The sequence below is a fragment of the Micromys minutus genome (assembly GCF_963924665.1).
Source record: "Micromys minutus genome assembly, chromosome: 15".
Lineage (NCBI taxonomy): Eukaryota > Metazoa > Chordata > Mammalia > Rodentia > Muridae > Micromys > Micromys minutus.
The window spans coordinates 38,015,712-38,040,554 of record NC_137984.1 but is presented as its reverse complement, the minus strand read 5'-3'; the positions used below and the strand labels follow the sequence as shown (position 1 = coordinate 38,040,554).

The 24,843-nt window shown below is 38.4% G+C and overlaps 1 pseudogene across 1 annotated transcript; it reads right to left on the bottom strand.

Moving 5' to 3' along the window:
- Positions 1–425: 425 nt before the first annotated feature.
- Positions 426–875, bottom strand: LOC308430444 (large ribosomal subunit protein uL14-like; annotated as a pseudogene). Its single transcript has one exon. The product of its transcript is annotated as a large ribosomal subunit protein uL14-like (transcript).
- Between the last annotated feature and the right edge of the window lie 23,968 nt (positions 876–24,843).

The following is a 24,843-nucleotide window of genomic DNA, read 5'->3' as shown; positions in this document are numbered from 1 at the left end:
CTTCTCCTGCTCTACACATATGAATTCTTTTACCTTCTTCACTGAAAATTCCATAAGTATCTGTTATCATCACTCACCCTTTCTTATTTATTTCTTTGTCACCTTGCTTGTGTAATTTCCAACCTGATACTCCAGGGAGTAATTTGGAAGTGTTGAAGACCAGAGGAAGAACAACACAAGGACTTTTGTTATAGAATCAGACCAGTCATAGCAGCAGAAGCCAGGCAGAAACCATTAACAGTGACTGGGGATTTTCGGTGTGAACCTTTAGAAAAATAAATCTGGTTTCTCCTTCTCCTCCTCCTCCTCCTCCTCCTCCTCCTCCTCCTCCTCATCATCATCATCATCATCATCATCATCATCATTATAATCATCTTCCTCCTCCTCCTCCTTCTCCTTCTCCTCTTCTTTTGGAGCAAAGGGTTTTAAGGAATCAATTTTACAAATAAACTAGAGAATAGTACCATGCTGCCTGCATTGGAAGCAATCCTGGACCACAAGTCTGCATGTTCCTTTGCAACTGGACCTGTGTTAACAGAACTGTTCATCTCTATTTCGTTGTTTACTATCACCCCTGCATTGTCTTCAAATAAAGAAATACACCATCTTTTCTTCGAAATGACTTTTCTTGTCTGATTACCACTGCCAGAATTTATTGTCTTAGCTCTGGTTTGCATTTCTGTGGCCATCATCACCAGGTCACCCACATCAGCAGCAGGAAGGCTGTTCAGCTGTCCCTTGATTCCCTTCACAGAGATGATTTACAGATTTTTGGCTCCTCTATTGCCAGGACAGTTGATCATAGCTCCTACCAGAGGACCCATGGAAATCCGGAATTTCATTCCAGAGAACACACCACGTCCTCCCGTCGACATCCTGAGTGCCCGGAAAGAGTCCCAGGACAGATTCTTAATTCTGTCAACCATGCTGGTTTTTTAGCAGTCATGGCTAAAAACTAATTACATTGTGCAGCAGGAAAAAAAAGTTATACTTGTTAGTACACACACGCACGCACGCGCACACACACACACACACAAACACACACACACAGGCACACTTAGTTTTGCCAACTTTATTATTATAAACAATAAACTACAATAAACTATATTGCAGTTATACGCATAATTAAGACTGCTTTAAAAGTCTGTCATGTGAGCGAAGCAGGGCATGATGGGCACTCCAGCAGAAACCAGCGCTGCTAATTCTGCAGCGAATGAACGTCCAGCCCTTGTGCACTCACAGAGCCCTGGCCGCACCCTGGGCTGTTTATTGTCAGGGATTTGAGCTGCTGATGAATGCTGGCAAAGCCCGGAGTATGCTGGAATGCTGCACAGCTGAGGCTTGGGTCAGACTTTCCCTTTCTGAATGCTCTAATCCCTTCAATATTGCAGTAAATATGTTTTCAATATTTATCTGGATAAAATAAAATGTGCCACATGCTGCAATGATTTAATTCTGACATTTGTCACTCAGGAAATCTGGAGAAGGCAGAATGCAACTGCCTTTTGTGAAAACCTAGACCAGGATCTTCTCTCACACTAGGCTGGAGCAAGAGGTGCAGATGAAAAGCCCCAAACTGATGCCCCGACAGGAGCCTTCCTGCTCTTCTGAACAGAGTTGACCTCTTGCTAGCTGCAGAACTTTATACTTCTGTGGGATCCACCGGCAAATATCATATATTTGAGAATAATAAATGGTTTGGGAACTAACAATCTACATTCAGTCCAAATCTCTGACAAGCCAGGAACTGAAATAATTTATTATCACGTCACATATTTTGGTGGGGGAGAGGCTTCCTGTGTGATTCTAGAAACTTCTGTCAGTTAGTCTCTCTTAGGTAGTATCTACAGAAAGTCCCAGGATGTGGGAGAAAGATTTTGAGTTGTAATCCCAGATTTTAAATTAAGATATAGCAAGAAAAAAAAAAAAAACTCTGTCATTTCTCGAAGTATCAGGTAGAAATAAAAATTAACTGAAAGTAACAAGAAGAAATATATTAGGTGCTATCTGAGAAATGACCACTCGCTACATGATTTGTTTTAGATTTGTTATGTTTTTATGTGTGTGAAGCTCGGTATTTGTGTGCAGAGTGGGTGCTGAGGCCGAGGAACTGGGTTTGGGGTGGTTGTGAGCCACCTATGAGTTCTGGAAACTCTTCTCAGACCATGAGAGGGGCAGTAGATGCTTGTGTAGCTGCTAAGAAACACACCAAATCAGAGAATCTCTATCCCTAAGACATGGCATTGGGGAATCTCATGTAGTTACATTAAATTAAGTAAGCCATATGGTAGGTATAGAGACTTGAGAAGGTTTTAGATTTTCTTGGATTTTTACTCAACATCATTTTTGTAGTTTTGACAGATTCAAAAAAAAAAAAAAAAAAAAAAAAAAAAAAACACCCTTAATATTAGTGTGGGTCTTGAGACAGTGTAGACAGTGTGTGCAAGTGCATGTAGGTGTGTGGGGGGGCAAGGGACATGTGTGTAGGTGAGGATGTCGTGTAGGTGAGGATGTATATGTGTGTACCAAGTGGGTCTAGGTCTGAATGCCATCATAGTTCAAATCCTAATGATAGTCACTACCAATGAAATGTCTAAGCTTGGAAGCTTTTAGGAACTTGAAATCTGTCACATTAATATGACTGCACTCACGGCTAAGAAAAAAAAAATGAACTCACAGAAATTATGGTGACACATAACTGTCTATGTGTCACTTTATGTAATATCTCCAGTGCTAGTCATATTGCTACACATGGAAGAATGTGAATTTTTCATGGCCAGGTTGTACTCTACTGTGCACATATAACCATATTTCTTTGTTCATTATCCAGAAGGCAGAGATGGAACACTTTGGTCTCTTAGCATTAGTGAGCAGTACTTCAGTGACCTTAGGTGTGTGGAGGCCTTGCGGACACACACATTTAATTATAGTGCCATCTGATACTCTATTCGTCAGTATAGATATCATGTTCTTCTGTATGAGATAAAAGCTAAATAGAAATGAAAATTGCAGCAAATACCGGGTATTAGTCACTGCATTTCATTTTTATTAGTCTATAAATACAAAGGAATATACTTAATTTCACATTTTTCTACATTAATGTAAGCTGATCAATTCATAGCTATCCCTTTCTCTACATCTACTCCTGATCTATTCATCCGGTTCTGGTCTTGTTCTTTAATTATCCCCCTAATTCTGCTTTCATTAGATTGCAAAAATGACAGAAAACACATTAATTGTCATTGTCATTCTAAACATTGCTCAACAATGGTTTCTACTACATTTTTTCTACAAAAAAGTGTAGTCCATTCTTCTTAATGACTCTACACTTCTCTACTCTGTCATGTGACACTTCCTTCATCCACCTGTTGATTGACGCCTGTATTAGTTGTATGGCTTGCCTGCTATTGGAAACCACAATAAATGTAAGTATGAAGATATCTCTAAAATAAGCTTACTGAATTCTAACCTGGAAAGTGGTTCAACGGTGTCTCATGCTGGTTCTATTTTGTGTTCACAGGGTCTGGATCTACACTAGATATTTGTAGTGTGTGGAATAACATACACCCTGCATTCTCTAATCTCATAGTGTTAGGACTTACCTGCACCCTGCCAATAACCTATTTGGATTCTGTTCCCCTGTGTGCCTGACAACATTTTGGTTTCTGTATCATGGATATTCCGGCTGGAGTCAGAGGGAACAGCAGTGTAAATGTCATTTCTAGTTCCTTGCTAGTAGGAGGTAGTGAAGTATTTATTGAAGCACTTGCTGGCTTTCTCTAATTATTCTTTCTTTACATTGGAAAATGAGGACCACTAACTCCCAGAACATTTGCTATAAGGACTGAGAGGTTTGCACACATCTGTCTTCTTTTCAGTGTACAATTCATTACTTCTTGCTGCTGGCTTTCTCATCCAGGAGCCTTTTCAGAGAAGCCCATATTATTCTTTAATTTGTAGAAGATAATTTTGTTGCCAACCCTATTCTAGGCTGGCAGTTACATTCTCTCAGGACATGTCATCCTGGCTTTTAGAATTTCTTCTTAAAAGTCTAGTGTTGTTTGTCGGCTTACCTTTAGGGACTAAACTCTTGTAACTTCCAATATGCTTTCTATAATCTGTACTTGCTGCATTCTATCTGTGGGATGATGTATACATTTTCTGACATGCCTATTTGTTATTCTGCACCTGCATGTCTACCTCTTTGCCAAGATTTGGAAACTATTTTACTGTTATTCTATTGAATATGTTTCTTAATGCCATTAGGCCTATGCTTTTGGCCTAGCTCTAGGTTTGTGGTTTCTAAATTAGGCTGTTAATGGTTTCTCACAGGGCATGGGCCTTCTGCTCCCATTTTGTATTTCTAGCTAAACATTTTTATTTACATTTTTACATTTCACTTACATTTTTTTACATTTACAGTATTTACATTTCAGGTGTTGACCCCTTTCCAGCAAACCCTTCCTTCTCTTCCCCTCCCACTCCCATTGCCTCCATGAAGGTGCTCCCTCTTCCAACCTCTCTTTTCCCACCTCAGTGCCTTGGCATTCCCCTACACTGGGAAAATGAGCCTTCACTGGATCAAAGTCTTCTCCCTTCACTGATGCCAGAGAATTCTATCCCCTGTTCCATATGCACCTGGGGCCATGGTTCTTTCCATAACAACTCAGCGGTTGGTGTTTTAGACCCTGGGAGCTGTGTTGGGTTTGGTTAGTTAATAATTTTCTTCTTCCCATCGGGTTGCAGACCCTTTCAGCTATTTCAGTCCTTTCTCTAGCTCCTTCATTGGGGTCCCCTTATTCAAATGGTTAGCTGCAAGCATCCTCCTCTGTATCAGTATGGTACTGGTAGAGCCTCTGAAAAAGCATCTATACCAGATTCCTGCCAGTAAGCACTACTTGGCATCAGAAATAGTGCACAGGTTTAGTAGCTGCAATGAGATGGATCCCCAGGTGAGGCAGTCTTCGGATGATATTTTTTTCCAATCCCTGCTTCTTTATTTGTCCAATTATTTCCTCCCGTGACTGTTTTGTTCTCTCGTCTAAGAAGAACTAAGGCATCCATCTTCTGGCCTTTTTTTCTCTTGGAGATACATAAGTTCTGTGAATTGTTTTTTGGTTATTCCAGAGCTTTGTGAGCTACTATCCACTTATCAGTGAGTACATACCATGAGTGTTCTTTTGTGATGTGTTACCTAAGATTTCTGTTTGACTATTCAAAATTAGTCTGTATTTATTTAATATGTCACTTCATAGCCCACTGCTTATTTTTATTCCCTTCACCTTCACTCATCTGTTCATCAGTCTCATCTTTGGATTAACTTATCATTATATTAATCATGCTTTTGAACTCTTGGTCCAAATTCACTCTCCACCATTATAATAAAATTCTGTGCAGCTGTAAACTGTTATTTTTAGAGGAGTCATATTGACTCCTCAATTTTTAAATTTTAATATGTTTTATTTGTTCATATTTACCAAATAATTGTTTGGGAGTTTGATTTTCCTATATTCTACCTTTCATTTATTCTTTGAGGCTTTTATGCATAACTACAGTAAAATATGCTCTGTCAATCTTTCTTTTTTCCATTCCAAATGCCTTCTGCCCCCTAATATGTCAAGTTTCAAACTTCAAGTCTTCTTGTTTGGTTCTCCTTTTTTGCTAGTTACCCATAATTCAGAGAGTATAGTCCATACACACTGGTGTAAGCATGGGGCCATTCACCAGGACATAGATAACCAATCAGTGGCCACACACTCACAAAATAATCATCTCACCTTCACCAGCTGCTGTGAACTGCTAAGTGATTACCACTTAGAACTCGGACATCAGGGATTCTCCCAACACCTTTTAAATTCGGACTTGGCTGTATTGATCCTTCCAGATTTTTGGCTTGCAAGTACAACTGCTGTGAATTCATGACTGTGATAGCTTTGTCTTGTTTGGAGAAAAGAATTTCATAGCATTCCTATCTATAATGAAGGTCTTACATTCTTTCTGTCTATTCTTTTGAGATACTCCCTAAGAATTGAGGAATGTATGGGGCTGACAAAAATAAATGTCCGACTTGGCATCCATAGTAATTTATTCTTAACACTTTGAACAATCATGAGACTCTGCACTGATTACTGACCACAGGGGTGGGGTAAGCTTTTGTGACCAAAATGTAGAACAGCCACGGTCTATGGGCATAAATATGTAAAAGGCCATCTGAAAACAAGACTATTTACCAAGGAACAGCCATAGATTCTACCCTTATGTTTATCACTTTGTCTTCTGTGGGGACTAACCTTGTTTGCAGTACACAAATAGATTCTCCACCTGAATATATTGCTACATTGATTCCCTGATCTATGGAATGAGAAATATTGTGATTTTAAAAGCCTAATGGAAGCCATTGGAGTTGCCTGTACCAGGGTAAATTGTGAGTCAAAGACAAGATTGCATCCATGGAGGAGCTGCAAAAATAAGTTCCACCATGAAGGAATTGAAAGAGGTAGCTCCTACCACATCCCCCTTTAATTCTCTTATCTGCCTTGTGCAGAAGACTACAAATCAGAGAGAATGAGAGCTAAAATGGGAAAATTAATCAAGTAGTGACTCTGATTGCAGATGCTGTGCCAAATGTGATGTCCTTAGTTGAGCAAATTAATACATCTCCTGGTATGTATTATGTAGCTATTGATCTAGCAAATGAATTTTATCTCCATACCTGCCAATACAGACAACTACAAGAAATTTTATTTCAGTTGACCAGCCCAGTAGCATAAAATTTACAGTGTTGCCTCAAGTATATGTTAACTCTCCAGCCTATGTCAGCATTTAGTTCTAAGAGACCTTGATTTACTATTTCTCCCATAAAATATTACACTGTACTGTTAACCTTATGCTAATTGGGCCAAGTTATCCAAAGGTAGTAACCACTTTGGACTTATGGATAACACATATGCACATTAGCAGATGCGAAATGAAGCAAAGAAGCAGCTTTTCATCGCTAGGCTGAAGAGTGAAACACATATTCAGAGTGTGTGTAAGGCCCTAGGCTTACATCAGCACCATGAAACACATGGTGGAGACACAAAAGCAGTCACCTAAAAACTGATGTCAAGACAACTTTAACATCAACAAAAGAAAAAAAAAAAAGAGCCAGGAAGCTTTTAAGTGATTTGGGAAGATGTAAGGAAGTGTGAGTCAGTACAGAATAAAGGAGATATGGCATGATGCCAGGGAAAAGACAAAAAACAGTAAATGTATTAGAACTTAGAACTCAGATAAAAATAAAATAAAGATTGGAATCTAATTAAACCACCAGAAAATGGACAAAAACCAACACACACCTACAACTTATAATGAGGCAAAGAGAAAATTAGGGGGAAAAAACTACAGAAAAAAGAAATTGATCTAATCGAAGGACCAAAAAGAATGGGGGAAAAAGGAAAAGAGAAGGAAGAAAAAGAAGCAGAAAAGGAAATTATTAAAACTTTAATGTCAAAAGACAGAGGTCATAGTTCATGTCTAATATGCCAGAATGTGGATTCCTGAGGCAGGAGAATCATGATAATGGCCAAGAACCCGTGGAGAGAGATTAATTAAAAAATAGAATCGGAACACATTAAATAATAAAAGATGGAAGAGGCTAGAGAAAACATACAAAGAAAACTAAAAATTTTTATTCTGATCTTTAAAACATTATGTTTGTTAAAGACTGTCCAAAGACAACTTGATGCAATAACAGCAAAACAATATGCATATGAATATTCATGTGCATTCCTAAGTATAACCTCCACAGTCTACATTGTGTTCCCTATATGTATATTTTCAGGGCTAATCATTTCATACTGGATAACCAATTGGTGCTCTTTTCCCCGACTGGGGATGATCACCTTTCTAGGTGCCAGTATTTCTCAGTTGTCTTGTAGGCCTTTGCATATTGAGGCCTCTTGAGGTTTCTCATGTCCACTTTGGTGCTCACCCTTGCTCACCCCATATTTAGCAGTCATTTGGTGAGATTTGAAGACACTAGTTTCTGACATTAATAGGAGACTCAATCTCATAAAATTGACCTTTCACTCTTACGATCTTTATGCATCTTCTTCTGCAATGTTCCCTGAGCCTTAGCTGCAGGAGTGCTTTGCAGATGTATTGGTTGTGACTGGTTTCCACAACACTGGATTTTGACACTTAGGGCTATAAAGCAGTCACTGTTAGAACTGCTTTAAATGCATAGCAGTGATGTTGTCTTTCCTTTCTATTTATTTCCAGAAATACTTTGATTTCTTTCCTGACTTTTTTTTGAACCTTTCATTGTTTAGCAATGAGTTGTTAATCCCCATGAGTTTATACACTTAATAGAGTTTCATTTGCTATTGATTTTGTTTTATTGCTTGGTGGTCTGATAGAATACGTGGGGTTATTTCAATTTTTTTGTATTTTTTAAAGTTTGCTTTGTGTCACAATGTGTGGTCTATTTCAGAGTAGCTTCTATTGCTGCTGAATAGAATGTTCATCTGGGAAATTTTTGGTAGACTATTCTGCACATTATTTCTTAGAGCATTTTCACGTAAAATGTCATTTAGTTCCAAGTTTTTGTTTTTATTTTTATCTAAATGACCTATTTATTTGGAAAAGAGGGTGCTGAAATAACCTTTCTTAGTCAGTGTTCTATTTCTGTGAAGAGACATCATTACCAAGACAACTCTAATAAAGGAAAGCATTTAATTGGAACTGGCTTATAGTTTCAGAGTTTTAGTCCATGATCAATATGGCAAGAAACATGGCAGCATCAAGAGAAACAGTGCTCAAGAAAAAGCTGTGAGCTCTACTTGTTGATCTCCAGGCATCAGAAGGAAACTACAGGCCACATAGGAGCATAGGAGACATCAAAGCCTACCCCCACAGTGACACACTTCCTCCAACAGTGCCACTTTCTATGGGCAAAGCATTCAAACACATAAGTCTATGTGGTACATACTTATTCAAACCAACACAAAACCTATTATTACTGTGTTTGTTTTAACACTTCTTTATTTCCACCAGCATGGGTTTTTTTTTTTGTTTTGTTTTGTTTTTGCTTTTTTTTGTTTGTTTGTTTTTTATGAAATTGAGTGGGCTGGTGTTCATTGCTCATAATCTTAGTATATGTGCTCCTAATTGATCCCTTGGTTAGAATGAAGTGACTTTCTTTGTCTCTTGGTTAATTTTAGTTTGGAGCCTATTTTTAAAACATTCATAAGTACAGCAGCATCTGATGACTTTATGACTCCCTTTGCTTAGAATATTTTATTTCCATCCTTTCAGTTGAAGATGGAGCTTACCCTAAAGCTGCATCTCTTGTACACTTACATAGATGAATTTTTTCTTAATCATTTTAGCTAGCCTATGCCTCCTTTTTTTTTTTCTGAGTGAAAGCCAGTGATATTTAGAAATAGTATTGAATGGAATGTGTAGATTACAGTCATTATAATGCACTTCGCTAGCTTGTGTTCTGAGCTATGACTTATTTTTCATTAAACTAAGTTAATTTTTTTTTCTAGGATGTCCTCACCATGTTTATTTCTCTTTAGTTCAAATCAGTGCTACAATTCTCCTGTTCAGTTTGTTCTTGGTGGATATGAATTGATTTAGGGTGTTTGGGTTCTGGGAACATTTTATTTGTCCTTCAACTATGGCTAATAGTTTTGCTGGGTACTGTCATCTAGAGAGGCAGTCCTGGCCACTTAGAACTTGGAATTCATTTCTTTGGGATCTTTGACTCTCAGAGTTTCCACTGAGAAATCAGCTGTTATTCCATTTGGTTTCTTTAACACAAGACTTGTGTGTGTTTTTCCACTTGGAGCTTTCAATATTTTCTCATTCGTATAGTATCTTTAGGATTTTAGCTATGGTATGTTGTGAGTTCTGTTTGCTTCCTGTATATTTATGGCCATAATTTCTTCCCTTAGTTTAGAGAAATTTTCTTCTATGATCGTGTTAAAGATTTACTCTGTGCCCTTGACCGGAGATTCTCCTTCTTCATCTATCCCTGTAATTCAAAGACGTGTTCTTTGCAAACATCCTACATTTACTGTATGTTATGCTGGAGAACAATGCTTTTAGGGTAGTAGTCCTAGATGACCAAATGTTTTTCTGAGTTTAGCATAAAATGAAGGACTCTGTTTCTTAGTGGGGTTTCACTGTCTCTGCCAGACTTTGTCTGGAGAGTATTCCTGATCACATGGGGCTGGTCTTGTCTGAAAAGTGACCTTGTACAAAGCTCTCTGCAAGACTGCATAACTCACCACACACACCCAATTCTGGCTTCCTGCCCTCATAATAATTAGGTATTTTATTATTACCAATCAGGCCTTCCTGTCCACTTGATACTATGACCAGTTAGACTTTTCCACATTTAACCCTAAAAAGAGCCCTTATACATTATCCCTGAGAAAATAAAGTAGACTTGTATCACTGCAATGTCTCTGGAAGTCTGTTCTTCATACTAATAGCTGTCCAAACCCTGCTGGCCACTTCTGCTTCCTTTGTCCTCACTGACTAGTGATCAGTAGCCTCCAAGGAGAAAAGAGAGCTGTATGTTAATTCATTGTATTCATTCAGTCCTTCTTTTCTTTCTTTCTTTCCCTCTCTTTCTCTCTCTTTTTAGTCCCCTCACTACCTCTGTCCTTCCTGTCTTTCTTTCATTTCTCTTTCTTCTCCTCTCCCACTCTCTCTCCCTCCCTACGTTGCTCTCTCTCTCTCTCTCTCTCTCTCTCTCTCTCTCTCTCTCTCTCTCTCTCTCTCTCTCTCCTTCTCCCTTTCATTTGGTCTATATTCTCTTACTTTAACTTCAAGTTCTATTTCCTGGTTAATTCCTTCTTCTTACACTGCTTTCTCCCTTGTTTTCAAATTAGGATATTTAGTTTTGCAATTCCATCTTCATTTCAGCTCAACTGTGCTTCAATATTTCTATCCCCTTATTGCACTAATTTTTAAATCCTGATTTTTGCAAATCACTTTATTCAGAATTTTTTTGATCATCACTCAAAGTCTACTGTTACCCTCTTGACACTCAATAAAGTGAAATTTTGTCTGTTTTTTATTCAAAATCAAATATAATTTGATAAAGCTTATAATTGTTCTTTTAAATCCTGTGTCTTAAGGCTAATCTTGTTTATTCTTATTCCCATTACATCATTCATATGGTCCTTTTGAATCCTGGGCACATGAATTTCTTTCGATTCTTCTCTCATTCTTTGGTTGTGTGTGTGAGATTATAATCTATCTTTCTTAGACTAGGCCAGTGCAGAGTGATGCCTAATCTCATCTAGGCCTGAAAAGGTTAACTTGCAAATAAAAAACATTCATGGTCTGAGGTCTAGAACTGGTTTGCAGATGACAGTAGGTGTAATTAAGGGAATAGAAAAGGTGGAAATTGGAACAAATATATTTACCTATCTTGGTTTTCTCTGTGTATTTTGGAGATATTCTTAAAATTAACATTTCTCTGTTTACAGGTATGGCTAGATAATATATTGCTATTGACTTCTTTTGTAATCGAGCCTTTTATAGCCATCAGAGCCTTGATATCGCCAATCAGATTTGACTAAGCATTAGGTTAACTTTAACATATATATATATATATATATATATATATATATATATATATATATTGTGTATATATAATTAACTTACATTTATTTTATGGCATTAAGTAAGAGCTGGGAAGAAAGAGACAACAACTAAGAGTCTTTCTGTAAGCACAGCAAACCATAAAGAAATTCTCAAAAAATACCTGCAAAGAGTCCTAGATGTGAATAGATTGGACAAGGGTGATCAGATGGTACTTAGTAAAGCATCAAAAAATATTTTATAAGAGTAAGAGTAAAAGGGTAAGTTGAATATTAAAGTTAAGTACCTGACAGTAACCTACAATGAGAGATTTTTAGCTGGCAGAAGAAAGATCCAATAAACTTGAAGAAAAGCTACAAGATATCATATAATCCATAAAATAAACAGAAATAATAGAGTTTTTACCTGCAATCCTGCTTTGTTTAAAAGTGGCCTTTCCTGAGTATTTCGCTGTCCCACTTTTTTTGTAAGTAGTCTTATTAGCAAGTCAGCACATATGTGCATTCACACACACAAACACACATACAAACATACACACATACACACACACACACACACACACACACACACACACACACACACACACACACACACCAGACTGTATTAAAGAAGAGGCAGTGGCTTGTCAGTAAGAATTGCTTCCCAATTGTGCAGTGGGCAAGTCTATCAACAGAGTTAACAGCACTAGCCTGGGTAATAACCACCATGTCTGTCCCTCTGACAGGGACCTGAGTCCTTGTTTTTCTCTTCTGGCCATACCTTAATCTTTCCATGGCATTTAGACTTGATAGAAACATCCCTCAGTAGACAGGACCATAAACACTTTGTCCTCATAACCACTAGTCAAATGTAAACATTCTCTGAATTGGATGTGGAGACTTGCAGAGAGACTTAGTGGGATTTACTAAAGGGCAAACGCTGTGCGATTTTGAGGCTGAATAATTTGTTCTGTGGTACAGTAGAAATATTTACTTTGGATGAAGAACAGTAATCTGGGGAAGAAAAAAGTGCTGAGCAAGGAGAATCAGTGCTGGTTCAGGGAACTGGACACTAGAAGCCTTTCTACCCTATATCTTTATTGCTAAGTATAATCTTACATTCTTTGTTTTAGGGTTTTACTTGCTTTTTATTTTTTTTAAAAAGCAAAGATTACAAAATGACTTACCAAGTAAACTATCTTGATCCTCAGACATAAAGACACAGAAAATATAAAGAAAGCAAATTCAAGTCCCCCAAGTGTACACTTTCTACTGTGGGCCTCAAGTGGCTCACATTCCTTTGGTTTGCAACTTATGGAAAAGTGTTCTCCTACATTATCCTTCATTCTATTTTCTCTAATCAGAGAGAAGATAAGACACTTAGTTGTTTTTATTTTTTTATCTTATTAGGCCTACTTATTACAAAACTGTTGGGACTGTAAGCCACACCTGTGTTTGTGCCTTCTCAGCACACTTACATTGCTGCCTGCTTGGTGCCAGCAACACAGCCATTATCCCAAAGTGCAAGCATAATGAGAAGCAATACTTTGTAAAAGCTGTGAGCTCCTATAATTCTTTATGACGTGTAAGTACAAAGCCCTCACCTTTACAAAGAATGTGAGAAATCTCTATTATTTGCTAGTTTGCTAAGTAAAAATACTTTCTGTGTGCCATATTAACCTAGAATCTCATATTGCTGAAAATGAAGCATGTTAAAGATGCAAAAATCAGCTGATATTTATTTAATTATCTAAATACATAAGGAATGGGTGATTTATAGGAAAAGGATGGACATATAGATATAGAGATAAGCAAATAGAATACAGATAGATAATATATAGAAGTTGAGTTTATAGATAATACATACAGGGTAGAGAATACACAAATAGAAGGATGATACATATGTAGATCACACATAGATAACAGATTGATAGATAGATAGATGAATTTATGGATGGATAGATGGATGGATAGATGAATGAATTTTGTAATAGCCAGGGTTCTCTAGAGTCTCAGAACTTGTGAAATTAATCTCTTACTCTTCATATATATGGAATTTATTTTCTCTTTATGTATTTTCCATTAATTGATAATTTACTCTACATTCTAATTGCACAACCCTTCCTCTACTCCCAGTCCCATCCTTATAAATTATGTCTCCCATTAATCCTCCCATTAAGCCTTTTCCTTCTGCTCAAAGAAGGGAATCCCACCTTGAATACTACCATACCCTGGCACATCTAGTCCCAGCAGGCACATTCTTTCCTGCTGAGGCCCAACCAGGCAGTCCAGTTAGGGAAAGGGGAGCCTATTACAGGTAACAGAGTCAAAGACACCCCCTGCCATAGTTGTTAAGGGATCTACATGAAGACCAAGCTGCATACCTGGTACAAACATGTAGGGGGCCTTGGTCCAACATCTGCATGTTCTTCATTGGTGGTTTAATCTCTGTGAGCTCCCATGGGTCCAGGTTAGTTGACTCTCCAGGTCTTCTTGTAGTACCCTTCACTGTCGCACGCCCCACGTCCAGCCGGCAGGAATAGGCGTGCAACAACAGGATTCTTCTGCGAACAACATTTATTGTACAATACTCTGAGCAGGGTATCTCCCTGAGCAGGGGACTTCTCTACGTGGGAGAGAAATGCATTGCTTATATATGCCCAGGAGACTCGTGTCGCTACCTGATTGGTGCGCCCTCCAGTAACTCAATAGCATGCCCCGAGAGCAGGCTGTGACGTATGTGGCACATGCGCTCTAAGTCTCTTGGCTGGGCAACAGCTCTGTTTGCTGAGTTCTCGGTGGGAAGCTGGCGCCATGTTTGGGTACAGCACAAATGGCTCCCTACACTTCACCCCTCCAGCTGGCTTGCTTCTATCCTCCACTATTCCACAAGAGTCCCTGGAGCTCTGCCTGATATTTGGCTATGAATCTCTGCATCTGTTTCATTCAGCTTCTGGATGAAGCCTCTCCAGAGACTGATGTTCTAGGTTCCTGTATATAAGCATAGCAAAGTATCATTAATCATGTCAGGGATTGGCTTTCTCATGTGGTATGGGTTTCAGGTTGGGACAGTCATTGGCTGGCCATTCCCTCCATCTCAGCTCCATCTTTATCCCTGTGCAGCTTGTAGGCAAGACAGATTTGGGATTGAAGGTTTTGCAGATGGATTGATGTCCCCTCCCTCCACTGGAAGTCCTACCTGGCAACAAAAGGTGGCCACTTCACGTCAGTCTTCATATAACCTGCTGATAGAAATCTCATCTAGGATCACCACAATGAAGCCCTGAGATCCTCTCCAGTCCAGGATCTTCAGGTAGTCTGAGAGATGCTCCCTATCACAGATTTTCATTCTCACTTCAGCCCTCTCAGTCCCTCCTCTCCTACTTTGATCCCCGTCCCCTCACCTGGTCTCTACTCCCTCTCCCACCAGTATTTCATGAGTAGATGTATCACATTTTCTTTCATTTTTAGTTGAAGAATAACTAGGCTGTTTCTATTTTCTGACTATTACAAATAAAATTGTTATGAACATAGTTGAGTAAGTGTCCTTGTGGTATAAGGCAGCAGACATCTTTTGTGCATATGCCCACATCCTCATCAGCACCTGCTGTCACTTGTATTTTTTATCTTAACCATTCTGTTGGGTGTAAGGTCATACTCATTTTGGTTTGCATTTTTCTGGTAACAAAGGACTTGAACATTTCCTTAAGTGTTTCTCTGCCATTCAAGATTCCTCCGTTGAGAATTCTGTTTAGTTCTGTATTCCATTTTTTAAAAATTGAGTTATTTGGTATTTTGTGTCTAATTACTTGAATTCTTAATACAGTTTGGATTTTAGTCCTCTGCCAGATGTAGGGTTGGTAAAGTTCTTATATCATTCTGTAGGCTTCCATTGACGATGATATCCTTAACCTTGCAAAACAACTACAGTTTTGTGGATCTCATTACTTAATTATTGACTTTTATGCCTGAGCTACTGGTGTTCTTTTCAGGAAGTTGTCTTCTGTGTCAATGCATTCAAGGCACTCACCACTTTCTCTTCCCTTAGATTTAGTGTGTCTGGTTTTATGTCAAGTCACTTGGACTTGAGTTTTTTGTAAGGTGGTATATATATATATATATATATATATATATATATGTGTGTGTGTGTGTGTGTGTGTGTGTGTGTGTGTGTATTTACATTCTGCTACATGTAGACATATTTTATCAACATTGAAATATTAGCTTCAATGAAACACTAAGTTGATTTTATGGGTCGTGTCTTTCTAGTTCCATAAGGTAATAATAAAATGATAAGACAATGGTAAGACAATGGGCTTGATTTTTTTTTTTTTTTTTTGGTTACTTTTCATTGTTGTTTGTTTGAAATGTTTTGCTTAGGTTGCACTTTAATTTAACCACACTGGTTGCTTGTGTTCTTGTCATTTCATGATGTTCCTATCATGACAGAATGCAGATCAACTCCGAGCCTTCTCTTTGTATTCTCTACCCATATACATAAGAAGACTTACATGCTGCCTGTAGTAACTTGTTTTTCAACAAAAGCAAGTTATTATTTCTCTAAATTTTGAATTGTTTGGCTTCAGTTTAACCAATATCTCATCTTCCAAGCCAATATTATATTCTGGCAGACCTAAAAAATCTGTGAGTGCAATGGTAAACAAGATTTAATTATCAATTTATTTAGCAAGCATTTTCTTTATTTTCTCTCTTAATCCATGTTTTATTTCAACCCAGAATAATAACAGAAGAATATTTTTTCCAAATTTCCATCTGGAGAAATTTCTAACGAAAATCAAATCTTTTTTTTGAATGAGTTGTGCTTGGAAGTAGACTGGAGTTTAAAGAGATGCAGTGAGCGCTTGCTGGAGTGGTGGACTAGATCTATGCCTCAGAAATGATGTATCACATCATGACAATATACATCACAATGATGATGTAAGAAGAAAATACACAGAAATAGACACATCCATTTTTTTTAGAGATATTTTACTTCTGCTTTGCTTGAAATCTATAAGCATTAACAAAATACATTTTAAGTTCTGCTGCATGTTCTGGGATTCAGGGACTTTCATTCTTCCCAAGCTACCATCTTGGCTTTTCCTTCTGAAGGAATTTGTTTTCCTCTCTCCGCCCTCCCTTCCTTGGTTAATACTGCATGTAATTCTGCTCTTTTGGTTAATAGAAGGAGTTCACATAGCCCCTCCACCCCTTGTGTGTGTATATGTCCAAAGATCATACCTTTCAATCACCATTTTCTGTGGTCAAAGTGACTTTATTCTTTTTCTTTTTTCTTCCTGCTTGTTTTGTTTTGTTTTCTATGAATAACTGAAAAGGTTGAAACCCAAAGCAATGCATGAGGGTGTTCTTATTTGGCATCAAGCTAAGCCTGCACTCCACCACCAAGCTGCAGCCATGTCCTCATCTGCTTGCACACACACACACACACACACACACACACACACACACACACACAGAGAGAGAGAGAGAGAGAGAGAGAGAGAGAGAGAGAGAGAGAGAGAGAGAAAATTTGTTCTCCACACTGTCCCCACAGTTCCATCTTCAGATGCCCAGTTGCTTATAGAATGGCCAGTATCTCTCTATCCATAAAAACTACAGCCAAGGAGTTTAGGTTCAGAGAACAACCTCTCTGCACTGTGAACCTGCATAAATGAATACATCATCCCATTGGCCACCTCCATCTACTCCTCTACAGTTGTCAGTGTGTTCAGTTATTCCACATGTCAAGTGTGAAGGGTCAATTTTCCAGTCTAAAGTTTATAATAAACACTGGGTTTCTGTGCAAAAGAGTAGTTTCATGGCTGGATGGGTTATCAGAAACATTTCACAGGATCACCAGATGACATGGGCTAAGTCCAAGATTCACAAATACAGTAGACTGGCTCTTTCTCCCTATGAAGTGTGTGGTACTTACTCTCAGACATGATGACCTGTGAAGGCTCAGTTAGGCTATGGATCTGCCTTGCTAAACAGTCTCCTATGCAACCATCAGGAGTTATCAGTATCCCTGAGTGTGCTGGGAGGGTGAATGGTATGTCCCCAAGACTACCTTCCATTTCACCCCATTATTTCAGCCATGCTTGGTGTAAATGTACATTATTTACGCCAAAATTATCTCAGGGCAATTAGAAGAGAGAGGAACATGAAATTAATTTAAAATGTAGGGACCCATTTTTTGGAATCAAATTTTCTCAGCATTGTATAATCTATTGTGAAAATATGAGACAATCATGAAGCTGTATAAAATTAGATTTATTACTAGTATTGTAGATGTGGAAGTGTGTGAGCAAGGGCATGCACATGCAATGGTATGTGTGTGTGTGTTAGTTATATGTGTGGTATGTGTATGAGGGTGTGTGTCAATGTTTGGATAGATAGATAGATAGATAGATAGATATATAGATAGATAGATAGATAGATAGATAGATAGATAGATAGATAGATTATGTGTGTGAATATATGTATGTGTGTGTGTGAGAGAGGACATGCACATGCAGTTGTGTGTATGTGAGTTTGTAGTATGGGAATATATGTGGTATGTGTGTGTGTCATATGTATGAGTTTGATTAAGTGTGTGTACATGATGTGTGTATAAGTGTATATATGTGCTAGAGAGAATGCCTGCACATACAATGGTGTGTGTGTGTTTGTGTGAGTGTGTGTGTATGTGAATATGTTTAGGACTGTGTGTTAGTGTTTGGTATGGGATTGTGTGATTATGTGTTTTTGTTTGTGTGTGCATGTGTGTGAGTGTGTGTAGTGTATATGGTGTATTTGTGTGAGTGTATGTGAGTTTGTTTGAGTGTGTGTGGTGTGTATATTGTGTATGTTTGAGTATGCAAACATGTAAGTGTGTGTGTGTGTGTGTGTGTGTGTGTGTGTGTGTGTGTGCAGCCCAAAAGTTAGCTTTAAAATTCAGTTCCCTCCTTCTGCAGTGGGGTTCCAGGATCAGACAAAGGTCTTCAGGCTTTCATTACAAATATTTTCACTACTGATCCACCCCTAAGCAATTTGAGAACATGTCACAGCCATGTATGGCAACTCATACCTACAGATCTAACACCCAGGAGGTGTGGCACTGTGACTTTGAGATGAAACTGATGATATAAATTTAGGATAACTTATACTAAACACTCTATCTCAAAGGCACCCTGGAAATATTTTTGTATCCTTTTGGTACACAAAGAATGGTGTGCTTTTTAAGAAACTAATGTTTCCACTTTTACATCTAGTCTTTCTCCAATTATATCACCTTTAGAATTCCCAAAAATATTGTATACACACTGACTGAAACAGAGCAGCTAGCTCTGCTCTACACTGCTCTACACTCACAGCTTTGCACAGTCTTGCCATTCCTCAAAGGGCTTTGAGTGCACACAAAGCACATGCTGTCTGCGACTGAGGTCAAGCAATGCTAGAAACAGGATTGTCTGAAGGGCTTGTCTTCACCAATGATAGAACCAAATGCTTTGGTAATTGTGATTTTTTTTTTGTGACAATATCAACTGGCCAAATAGAATTTTTCATAGCTATGGAGCAAACTATTTTTATGTTCATAGTTCTCGTTCTCTCCCTCTCTCCCTCCCCACCCCCTTTTTTCTCTCTCTGGAGAGGAGCTGTGCTGCAACAAATTATAAACCTTCAGAGAGAAAACTTTAGGTATTGCCCTTTGCATGGTCTGCCGCTTCCTTGGAGACAAGGTCCTCTTGTTGCTTTATACTAGTATTTCTAAATCAAAATAGATGGCATGTGATCTCCTCAGGATACACTGTCTCTACTTCTATATTGCAAGGGAGCCGTGGGAATAGATATGTGGTGCTGGGGCTGGCTTCTAGCTCATGGATCATATTTGTGAAACAAGCACTTTACTCATATACCCTATTATATTTCTAAATGTTCTTTCCCACTAGTCAGAAGCCAGGGATGGGTTGGGGTGGTTGGGGCATTGGCTTAGGGCTAAAGCATTTGAGAAGGTTCTTTAAGGAAACAATATCCTGTTAAAAAGCTCATGGAAACATATACAAAATGAGAGAAAAAAGAAAAGAGAAAGAAAGGAAGGAAGACAGACAGACAGACAGACAGGAATGGAGGGAGAGGGGGAGGAGGGAGGGAGGGAGGAAAGGAAAGAGGAAGAAGGAAACACACACAGAAAGAGAATGAAAGAAAGAAAGAAAGAGAAAGAAAGGAAGGAAGGAAGAAAAAAGAAAGAAAAAAAGAAAGAAAGAAAGAAAGAGAAAGAAAGGAAGAAAGGAAGAAAAAAGAAAGAAAAAAAGAAAGAAAAAAAGAAAGAAAGAAAGAAAGAAAGAAAGAAAGAAAGAAAGAAAGAAAGAAGGAAAGAAAGAAAAAAGAAAACTCTGTGTGGCAGAAATTGGCTGCAAATTCCTTGGAGAACTTTTTCTGCACAAGACATTCCCAAAGGCATTAATCTCTGTGGAGGGCTAATAGAAACCTCATTACTAAAGCAACTAGTTTATTAGCCTGTGCATGCCAGGCACACGCCACTGACATTTTCCAATTGTTTCCATGGTTTTCTCTTCTGCCTTTTTTCAGAAACGAGGTTTTGCAAATGATGATTTAAACAATTTCTGAGAAGCATTCTCTCGTTCACATTACCCAGTCTTCAAAAAGCCATGGTGTTATTTTAGCAACCATTAAAGGTGCTTCTCTTCTTTTATATGTGTCTACAAAGTGAGTTCTAGAATATGTATCCCTCTGGGTTTACAACATGATATGTACAATTAAATTAGAATAACTTTTATCATCCTGACATCACCTGCTATGGAGAATAAGCACAAAGGCTGTTAAAAACCTACAACACACATTTCCACCATAAAATGTGAATCTATATTTTGATCTATATTTTGCAAGATTGTATGTGTGCCTACCACCTCTGTGTGTGTGTGTGTGTGTGTGTGTGACAGAGAGAGAGAGAGAGAGAGAGAGAGAGAGAGAGAGAGAGAGAGAGAGAGAGAGAGAAAGAGAGAAAGAGAGAGATGCATGTACCCTGTGCATCTTTGAGTACCCATGAAGGTTATATGATTATGTTAGCTCCCCCTGAGCTGGAGCCATGTCTCCTTGTAAGCGGCCCATTGTTAATCCTGGGAACTGAACCTGGGTTTTCTGTAAGAACATCAAGAGCTCTCACAGCTAGGACATCTATCAGTACAAAATCTACTTCGTAACTAAAGTTAAGTAAATTTTATTATGTTTATTTTCAGAAGAATGACCAGGAGTGAAGAATGAAGCTGTTGTAGATGTCCACTGGTCCAGTTTCCAGACCTTAATAAGAATGATTTGCTGCAGCTCCCCACAGGTCTTTTCCATGCTCTTGGCAGATGGGTTTTATGGTTCAAAATATAGTTTGCCTATGAAGTCACACAACTTTCTCAGACACGCTGGCTGAGTATGAACAAATATTCCAATGCCAGCTTATTAAAAGTGGGATAAAGAAAAACAAAGCACAGGCACTAGACACAGATAGGTTTACAGACAGCCTCCATCCTATGTAACTAAAAGTTTCAGCCAGTGATGGATTGAGCTCACCAGCTTACTACCCTCTCCCACCCTTAGTTAGGCATGGTGTTACTACAGTAACTACAACCAGCTTTATTTCAGCAGTAGGGTGGGATGGTGATGTTTTTAACAATACCATATTCTCTTCCTCTGTGTCTTCCACAGGTCTAATTGTCTTGTGTTCCAACAGAGTTCCTCTGGTTTTATACACAGTCTGCTGTTGTGCCCTGTTGATATCTTCCACATTTAAAACTTATACTTGGAACTGACTGGGTGTGATGGTGGTGCTAAAGATCAGGGAAGTTGGCATGTGCCTGTGTCATGAAGTCTTCATTCTCATAAGCAAAATTGGTGATCTTATTAAAAAGGTTGAATGGGTTGACCACACCCTTCCCACCAAGGAAGGCTGCATCAGTAAGATACTTCTTGGAGCAGAGAGGCCCCCACCAGCAGTAACTGTCTGATGGTTTTTAGCTTTCCTGTAGCCAGAAGTTTGCACAATGCTTTCATTATGTCTCAAAACCCACCAATCTAAGTGCTTTGATACTGCAGTGTAGACACTCTCAGGCAGCTGCAAGATTGTTTTCTAAGTCCAAAGTATGTTCAAAAGAGATGTTCACTTTGGTGTTTAGATCTTGGTCCTACCTGGGAAGTAGCCTCTCGGTGACTAAGGCAGAGAGGACTACACACAATTCCTGACCTGGAGCCTCTCCTGGCTCATCTACATGGTTTGCTTTGCTAGATTGTTTCCAAGCTTTGGAACCATTGTTCCTAAACAAGTTCTGCCTCTTCACTCATTTGCAGAATCTAAATAATTAGTATAAACCACAAACTGATAAAAAGTAAAAGTGCATTTTGATTCAAATTTCTAAAACTATTTATATCTTAAATAATGTTGATGTGACACTTCTAAACATCTTGTACACTGTTGGATATGTAAATAATTTACTCTTACATTCTATTTATGGTCAGTGACTGTAACATTCCTTACTCAAAAGTACAGAGTTTCTGTGACCATCAAGATCCTATGATTTGTTTACAGAGCACACTGTCCCTCTATAAAATAATTTTAAGAGAGGAAGCCCTCAGGAAATTGGGCATTGTGATTGGAAGACTAGGAGCCTCATGCTGCCGATGCAATCGCACTATTTATAAGATGTCAAGATTGTTTAATTAATTTTCTTAATGCTAACTAAGAACTGGGGTTCTGAATGTACAGAAAGAATGGATATTTAAGCTTCAGCTGCTTTAATGTATCACAGTTCCATCGAATGCCCAAAGTCCCTAAGACACATGACTCATGCTCCATGGAAACTACACAATTCTTCCGCTGTAATGGGATATTGACTTTACCATAAGATTTTTATTTTTTGACTGATGCCACAATCCCATCTTTCTTTGAAGATGAAACTTTAAAAATTATCTAGCTAGCAAAAGCGGCCAACAAAGTTGTAAGCTGAAACCATGTCAAAATGAATGCAATCTGTCAGGATCCTCCCCAAGTCAAACCAACATGGTGAGTAAAATGTGTGATGACAAGTGAGGGTGTGAAGAACTGGGAGGTTGGCCGACGAACTTCTCCCTGTAAAGACCATGGAGAGAAACAAGAAGCAGCGCAATTGATGGCATCGTCTTCTGGTTTCTTTACATCTTTGTTCCACAGAATTCTTACCATGGAGACACAAAGAAGACAACCTAACAAACTATCAAAGAAAATGGCCTTGCCTAGAGCCACAGTTATGGGGTGGTACATGGCCATACCACAGTCCAACAGGTATTAACTGATTGTAATGCAAAACCCTACATAGTTAGTTTATCCTGAAAATACTAATGCACTTTGTGTAAAACATGTGACACCTTTGAAGCTGATGCATCAAGAAAGGCAGAGATTTTATGTTTGAACTGGGGACATTTTGGTCAACTGAGGTGGAGTGTGCATCTTGAATGATAACATAGACCTAAGCTAGATTGTCACTGAAGAAGCAAAGCTGAATCTACATAGTTTGTGACTGTGTAGAAAGCAGGAGAATTGTGTCAGTGTCTGGGCTGCTTGTATTAACATCAAAACTTTATTACAGGACAGTGTCATTATACATGTTCCAAACCCTGTCTTTTTCTACTTTCTGCCAATATTGAGTATAAATTGTTGAAATTGGGATGCTGGTAATACATTATTAGGTAAAAAGTCATCCTGGGCTTCCAAGGCATGTGTCTTAGACCAACTTTAATGTCATAAAAAATGTTTGAGACTGGGTGAGTTACTCACTGTCTTGAATTTTTAGAAACATTCCATCAAAGTACTAGTACTGGCAGGGTCTGGGTATTCTTATGTCTGACTCCTTCTCTGTTTCCTCATAGGAAGGAAACTTCTTGATGAAAGCAGTATACATGGGTGAGAGCTCCAAGCTGAAAGTCCAATTAAAGACCCTGTCTCATAATGCTATCACACTGGGGATTAAGTTTTCATATTACACAGATAACACACATTTTCAGCCTACAAGATGTCTTTTTCTTTAAATGAAAGTAAAATCGATGTTAAAATAAAGTAAAGGCTGGATCAAAATTAGCACCCAAGGAGAGTGCAGACATTTGTTACATACACAACCATAAAGATACTACTACTCCATGTAAAATAACAACCAATGAGTGAAACAGTTAGTGAGTGTTGTAGAGTAGAATCTCAAAGCTTAACTTTCCCTAGAGAAGAGGCACAGGGTAGCACAGATTATTCTTGGGGAGGTTGGATCTGTTGACACTCTCCTTGATTTGTTGGTTCTGTCCCTGTAATAACCTTGAACTTCTAAAGGAACAGACCAGAGAGAATGAATGAACATATATGAAACTGATCATCCTGCTTTACAGGTTGTGCTTTGGGTATTCCAATTTCATGATTGTAAGGTTCAGAACCCAGTAACTTCTGAGTCTATACATATGATGTCCCTGCAGTCCTAATCTAGTGCTGGTATCTTGGAGGATTCCTGCTGAACTTCAGATCTTTGATCTTCAATAGAATCCCAAGGAAGTAGGTTTTAATTCCAGCAAAACAGTGTCACAGCAACTGGGTAGATGAACTTGCTAGAGAGAGTAAGGGCAAAAAAATCCAAAGACTAATCTTTCTGCTCCAAAATAAAAGTAGTGTTTATTCTTTAAATAACCCGATCAAGAAATTTCTTCAAATTATGCCTTAAATTAGTAAAATGGAAGAAAAGCATCATCATTCTCTTTGTCTATTGGGAACTTTAAACTGTGTAGTCCATGTGTTTGAACACTCACTACCTGACAGTACAGGTGACAAGTACTAGCGACAAGTCCTTCGATTAAAGAAGCCAGTTGCTGTCTTGCTTGTGAGCAAATGCACAGGCTTCCCAGGGGTAGAACCTTCACAGCCAAACTTGGATGGTCCCATGTTTCCCTCATAGGAGCATAGCACATCTGCAAGCGATAACCTCATTAAGCATCTGTGCCCATTTTGGTTAAGAGTAGGCGGAGCAGGCCACAAGTTCTTGGAATAAGTACATGGATTAGATATAATTACTGGAGATTTTGTAAGGTTCCTGACAAGGTTCCATCTGTGTCTATAAAGTAGATCTATTAAACTGTGCAATGTGAAAAATAGATTCTAATCCATAAAGGAGAAAAATTAAGCAAAACAAAGACACTTTTATTGGCATATTGGCTTTATGCAGACAACACAATAATAGACTCAAGACTCAAAGCGATGGCTTGG